This window comes from Pseudophryne corroboree, chromosome 9, assembly GCF_028390025.1.
Source record: "Pseudophryne corroboree isolate aPseCor3 chromosome 9, aPseCor3.hap2, whole genome shotgun sequence".
Taxonomy (NCBI): domain Eukaryota; kingdom Metazoa; phylum Chordata; class Amphibia; order Anura; family Myobatrachidae; genus Pseudophryne; species Pseudophryne corroboree.
In genome coordinates, this window is record NC_086452.1 from 255,987,945 (window position 1) to 255,996,059 (window position 8,115).

An 8,115-nucleotide genomic window follows, 5' to 3' on the forward strand; every position below is an offset into this window, starting at 1 on the left:
AGTAAATCTTATAGTGTGTAGTTGTGTACGTGATTTTATATCATTGCTGGCAAAACTTAACACATGCTGTGAATATGATATGACGCTTGTTTAAAAAAAGAAATAAACTCCTTACGCTTATTAAAGACAGACTATTGCCGGAACACCATAACTGTGTATGTGTTGACTTACTCTCCTGACATAGAGGGTGATTCAGACCTGATCATAGATGTGTGAAAAAATGCACATCTATGATCATTTTCTGAGAAATGCGGGGGGACGCCCAGCACAGGACAGGTTCGCCCCTCATGCCGGGTCCTGCCCCTTCCCAGTGGTGCAAGTAGAAAAAAGGTCTTATAGGTACTGTGTGCGCAGCCGCAGGCGCACACACCAAAAAAATTGGTGTGGCAAAATGCCACATGGGGCGTGGCCAATTAAAATGGGGGCGTGATACACATATGGGGGGCCAGATACACATATGACCCCAATAGTGCCAGATACACGTTGCCCCACAGTGCCAGATATACATTTCCCCACAGTGCCAAATATACATTGCCCACAGAGTTCCAGATACACATTGTCCCCTCGTGTCAGATATACAAATGCCCCAGTGTCAGATACACATTGCCCCCCAGTGTCAGATACACATTGCCCCAGTGTCAGATACACATTGCCGCAGTGTCAGATATACATTGCCCCACAGTGCCAGATACACAAATGCCCCCACAGTGCCAGATAAACATTGCCCCACAGTGTCAGATACATATTGCCCCACAGTGCCAGATACGCAAATGCCCCCACAGTACCCAGAGGCTGGCTGGCAACTTTTAACCTGGGGGGTAAATCCAGAGCACTGGCCCATAAGTAATGGCGCCATCTTAAATGGAGTATTTTTTGTTTAAAAAATATTTATTCATAAAAAAAAATTAGGCCTGGTGTAAAGTATCCCAAAGATACTTTATTATAAATTTGTCAGTGTGGTCGCTGCTTCAGCAGAGCTTTGTAGTGCAGGGGTGGCCAACCAGTCAGTGTCAAAGAGCCAGAATAGATCTGTAGTCAAGGGTAAGAGCCATATCATGCGCGTGAGCAAAAATGGGGGCGTGGCATAGTTGTCACAAAGACACACCCCATTTTTATGCGCACACCTTTCGGTTTGACATTTGTAGGAGTATGACCTTGTGTCATAACCCCATTTTTAGTCATGTTGTACAGTGCCACATACAAATAAAGCCCCTGTACAGTGCCACTCACATATATTTAAACACCAAAAAATAGTTGCATCCACAGTGCCAAATACATATATACCCCCACAGTGCCAGATACATATATGTCCCCACAGTGCCAGATACATAAATTCATCAACAGTGCCAGATACATATATTCCTCCATAGTGCCAGATACATATAGTCCTCCACAGTGCTAGATACATATATGTCCCCATAGTGACAGATATGCCCCCACTGCCAGATACACATCTCCCCAGTGCCAAATATGCCCCAAGTGTAAGATACACATGTCCGCCCAGTGCCAGATATGCCCCCAGTGCCAGATATACCCCCAGTGCCAGATACACATGCCCCCCCAGTGCCAGATATGTCCACAGTGCCAGATACACATGCCCCTCCAGTGCCAGATATGCCCCCAGTGCCAAATATGCCCCCAGTGCGAGATATGCCCCCACTGCTAGCTACACATCTCCCCAGTACCAGATATGCCTCCACTGCCAGATACACGTCTCCCTAGTGCCAGATATGCACCCAGTGCCAGATACAGGTCCCCCCCAGTGCCAGATATGCCCCCAGTGCCAGATACAGGTCCCCCAGTGTCAGATATGCCCCCAGTGCCAGGAACACATGTCCCCCCAGTGCCAGATATGCCCTCAGTGCCAGATATGCCCCCAGTGCCAGATACACGTCCCCCCAGTGCCAGATATGCCCACAGTGTAAGATACATATATCCCCACACTGCGCCCCCCAAGTGCTGCTCACCGCCGTGCTGCGGCTCTGCTCAGTCTGCTGCTTGTGAGGGGAGGAGAGCGCAGCGTGCGCCTGTCCTGCCCCTCAGTCTCCACTCTCCGGCGGCGTTGATTCTCTCTAATTAGGTGCCGGTCCGTGAGCCAATAAGAGTTCGCGGACTGGCAGCTAAGACTCCTGATTGGCTGCCGGTCCGCGAACTCTGATTGGCTCACAGGCCGGCGACAGGCACTGCAGACTAGGGCAGCGGGAGGTGCCGCGTGAGCTTACGAGCTGCATGCGGCTTGAGAGCCGCGGGTTGGCCACAGCTGGTGTAGTGAAAGGTGGTGGCCGGCCCATGACCCTTGGCAGTAGCGTGGCCTGGGGGCACATGGCACCCTGCCCCCTGGGCCAGCCCACCTCTGACCGTGCCAGATATAAATTGCCCCACAGTGTCAGATACACATTGTCCCAGTGTCAGTTGTACATTGCCCCACAGTGTCAGATACACATTGCTGCAGTGTCAGATATACATTGCCCCACAGTGTCAGATACACATTGCTGCAGTGTCAGATATACATTGCCCCACAGTGTCAGATACACATTGCCCCAGTGTCAAATATACATTGCCCCACAGTGTCAGATACACAAATGCTCTCACAGTGCCAGATACACATTGCCCCAGTCTCAGATATACATTGCCCCACAGTGCCAGATACACAAATTCCCCCACAGTGCCAGATACACAAATGCCCCCACAGTGCCAGGTATACATTGCCCCACAGTGTCAGATACACATTGCCCCACAGTGTCAGATACACATTGCCCCAGTGTCAGATACACATTGCCCCAGTGTCAGATATACATTGCCCCAGTGTCAGATATACATTACCCCACAGTGCCAGCTATACATTGCCCCAGAGTGCCAGATACACATTGCCCCAGTGTCAGATATACATTACCCCACAGTGTCAGATACACATTGCCCCAGTGTCAGATATACATTACCCCACAGTGTCAGATACACATTGCCCCAGCGTCAGATATACATTGCCCCACAGTGCCAGCTATACATTGTCCCAGAGTGCCAGATACACATTGCACCAGTGTCAGATATACATTACCCCACAGTGCCAGATATACATTGCCCCAGAGTGCCCCCCCCCCCTGCTCACCACTGCCTCTGTTGCTGCTATGTGAGGGTAGGAAAGCGCAACGCCTCTCCTGACCCTCAATGCTCGCTTGGTCCCATATTGAGATTCACCCCGCTGCCGCCGGAGAACAGACATCACAGAGAATTGAGGGGCAGGAGAGGCGCTGCGCTCTCCTCCCCTCACATAGCAGCGGGATGCAGGTATAGTGGATTGCCCGGCAGTACGGCGTACCAGCTGGGAATGTCTTACCGGCACACCGTACCGCCCCGTACCGCCATACTTGCAGCACTGCTCCTTCCCCCCACAGACATGCAAAAGCATTGAATAGTGGCAGACGACTACCTGCCATGTTTTTGGTTGCAGCAGCTGCATGTGACATCCTGCAGCCGCCTTAACCTGCCCCAGCAACCGTGCCTCTTAAACAGAGCATCGGCTCCCACAAAAAACACGGTGTCGATGCACTGTACTCGCCCCCCTCCAGGTCTTAAACTGCATTCTGCAGAAAGCCTGGCCCAGCTGTTGGGCAGGACAAATATCTTCCTTTGCAACATGTGGTGCCATGAATGGTATTTTACATTGATTTTTTTCAGAGGGGACGCTCCCCATGGTTATCTCAAGGGTCTTATGCAATATCAGAAAAGGGGACCCATATACAATATCAGAAAAGGGGACCCATATACAATATCAGAAAAGAAACATCAGTTGTGGGATATTTTGAGATCTGATGTGTCAGTCTTTCATCTATTTGACATACAGTAAGAGCACAATCAAAGTGGGGGAGAAATTCTGAACTTGGAACATTTTCTAACGTGGAACATATCCTTTCTTCTGTTATCATCCACAGGTGGTGTTTTGGTATTAACATATAAAACGTTGAGCCCTCATTTCTGTTTTTCCTTCATGTGGAAATCATTTGAGCATCGTGAAGAACTATAGGAGGGCACAAAACGGGATTATTTTCAAAACCATTTTATAGTGTTGCACCTCAGTTTGAATAATTATTAGTACTGTATATGGTTACAAATTTATGAGGTTTTATAGTGGATCTGTAAAATTCATTTAAAGGCTGTATATTTAGGGTACAGTTAAAATCTAGAGATGAGCGGGTTCGGTTCTCAGAGAACCAAACCATACCGAACTTCACCATTCGAGTCCGGATCCGAGCCAGACTCGGGTTTTCCCGCCTGACTCAGAATCCCGAACAAGGCAAAATGTCATCATCCCGCTGTAGGATTCTTGCAGGATTTGGATTCCATATAAGGAGCCGCGTGTCACGGCCATTTTCCCTTCAGTCTCGGAAAGTGTAGTGAGAGGACGTGTCTCCGTCCTCAGTGTCTGTGTGGGGGCGGGAAAGTGGGGTGGCGAGTCTAGTGCTGTGTTGTGCTGCTCAGTCCAGTCCAGTGTAGTTAGTGTCTTATGCTGCATCAGTCCAGCCAGTCACAGTGTTGGTGTCCTCTGCTGCTATATGTCCCCAGTGCTGCTGGCTGCTGTATAAGTCCCTTGCATTTTTGATTTGTTGTCTTGCATCAGACGTGTCGTGTGCAGAATCAGTCCAGTGACCAGTCACAGTGGTGGTGTCCTCTGCTGCCATATATCCAGTGTTACTGCCGTAAAATTCCCGTGATACTGTCGTATAATTCCTGTTATATTGCCGTATAATTCCCATGATACTGGCGTATAATTCCTTTGACATTGCCATATAATTCTCGGAATACTGGCGTATAATTCCTATGATATTGCCGTATAATTCCTGTGTTATTGCCGTATAATTCTCAAAATACTGGCCTATAATTCCTGTGACATTGCCATACAATTTTCGGAATACTGGCATTCAATTCCTGTGACATTGCTGTATAATTCTCGGAACACTGGCGTATAATTCCTATGACATTGCCGTATAATTTCTGTGACATTGCCGTATAATTCTAGGAATACTGGCGTATAATTCCTGTGATACTGCCTTATAATTCCCGTGATAGTGGCGTATAATTCCTGTGATACTGGCGTATAATTCCTGTGATATTGCAGTATAATTCTCGGAATACTGGCGTATAATTCCTGTGATACTACCATATAATTTCCTGATACTGGCGTATAATTCCTGTGACATTGCCATATAATTCTTGGAATACTGGCATATAATTCTTATGATATTGGTGTATAATTCTCGGAATACTGGCGTATAATTCCTGTGACATTGCCGTATAATTTTCGGAATACTGGCGTATAATTCTTATGATATTGGCGTATACTTCCTGTAATATTGCCGTATAATTCTTGGAATACTGGCGTATAATTCCTGTGACATTGCCGTATAATTCTCGGAATACTGGCGTATAATTCCTGTGATACTGCCTTATAATTCCTGTGATACTGGCGTATAACTCCTGTGACATTACCGTATAATTCTCGGAATACTAGCGTATAATTCCTATAATATTGCCGTATAATTCCTATGATATTGCCGTATAATTCCTGTGATTTTGCCATATAATTCACGGAATACTGGCGTATAATTCCTGTGACATTGCCGTATAATTATCAGAATACTAGTATATAATTTCTATGACATTGCCGTATAATTCCTGTGATATTGCCGTATAATTCTCGGAATACTGGCGTATGATTCCTGTGACATTGCTGTATAATTCTCGGAATACTAGTATATAATTTCTATGACATTGCCGTATAATTCCTGTGATATTGCCGTATAATTCTAGGAATACTGGCGTATAAGTCCTGTGATACTGCCATATAATTCCATTGATACTGGCGTATAATTCCTGTGATACTGGCATATAATTCCTGTGATATTGCCGTATAATTCTCGGAATACTGGCAAATAATTCCTGTGATACTGCTTATAATTTCCGTGATACTGGCGTATAATTCCTGTGACATGGCCGTATAATTCTCGGAATACTGGCGTATAATTCTTATGATATTGGCGTATACTTCCTGTAATATTGCCGTATAATTCTTGGAATACTGGCGTATAATTCCTGTGACATTGCCGTATAATTCTCGTAATACTGGCGTATAATTCCTGTGATACTGCCTTATAATTCCTGTGATACTGGCGTATAACTCCTTTGACATTACCGTATAATTCTCGGAATACTAGCGCATAATTCCTATAATATTGCCGTATAATTCCTATGATATTGCCGTATAATTCCTGTGATTTTGCCATATAATTCACGGAATACTGGCGTATAATTCCTGTGACATTGCCGTATAATTCTCGGAATACTGGCGTATAATTCCTATGATATTGCCGTATAATTCCTGTGATATTGCCGTATAATTCTCGGAATACTGGCGTATGATTCCTGTGACATTGCTGTATAATTCTCGGAATACTAGTATATAATTTCTATGACATTGCCGTATAATTCCTGTGATATTGCCGTATAATTCTAGGAATACTGGCGTATAAGTCCTGTGATACTGCCATATAATTCCATTGATACTGGCGTATAATTCCTGTGATACTGGCATATAATTCCTGTGATATTGCCGTATAATTCTCGGAATACTGGCAAATAATTCCTGTGATACTGCTTATAATTTCCGTGATACTGGCGTATATAATTCCTGTGACATGGCCGTATAATTCTCGGAATACTGGCATATAATTCTTATGATATTGCCGTATAATTCCTGTGATATTGCCATATAATTCTCGGAATACTGGCGTATAATTCCTGTAACATTGCCATATGATTCTCAGAATACTGCCATATAATTCCTGTGACATTGCCGTATAATTTTCGGAATACTGGTGTATAATTCCTGTGATACTGCCTTATAATTCCTGTGATACTGGCATATAATTCCTGTGACATTGCTGTATAATTCCCGGAATACTGGGGAATAATTCCTATGATATTGTCGTATAATTCCTATGATATTGCCGTATAATTCCTGTGATTTTGCCATATAATTCACGGAATACTGGCATATAATTCCTGTGACATTGCCGTATAACTCTCGGAATACTGGCGTATAATTACTATGATATTGTCGTATAATTCCTGTGATATTGCCGTATAATTCTCGGAATACTGGCGTATGATTCCTGTGACATTGCCATATAATTCTCGGAATACTGGCGTATAATTCCTGTGATACTGCCATATACTTCCCATGATACTGGCGTATAATTCCTGTGATACTATTGTATAATTCCTGTGATATTTGCAGTATAATTCTCTGAATACTAGCGTATAATTCCTGTGACATTGCTGTATAATTTTTGGAATACTGGTGTATAATTCCTATGACATTGCCATATAATTCTCGGAATACTTGCATATAATTCCTATAATATTGCTGTATAATTCCTGTGATATTGCCGTATAATTCTCGGAATACTGGGGTATAATTCCTGTGACATTGCCGTATAATTCTCAGAATACTGGTGTATAATTCCTGTAATACTGCTATATAATTCCAGTGATACTGGCGTATAATTCCTGTGATATTGCCGTATAATTCTCGGAATACTGGCGTATAATTCCTGTGACATTGCCGTATAATTCTCGGAATACTGGCATATAATTCCTGTGATACTACTTTATAATTCCTGTGATACTGGCGTATAATTTCTTAGACATTGCCGAATAATTCTCGGAATGCTGGTGTATAATTCCTATGATACTGCCGTATAATTCCTATTATATTGCTGTGTATTTCCTGTGATTTTACCGTATAATTCTCAGAATACTGGCGTATAATTCCTGTGACATTGCTATATAATTCATGGAATACTGTCGTATAATTCCTGTGACCTTGCCGTATAATTCTCGAAATACTGGCATATAATTCCTATGATATTGCCGTATAATTCCTGTGATATTGCCGTATAATTCTTGGAATACTGGCGTATGCTTCCTGTGACATTGCCGTCCAATTCTCGGAATACTGGCCTATAATTCCTGTGATACTGCCATATAATTCCCGTGATAATGGCGTATAATTCCTGTGATATTGTCGTATAATTCTCGGAATACTGGCGTATAATTCTT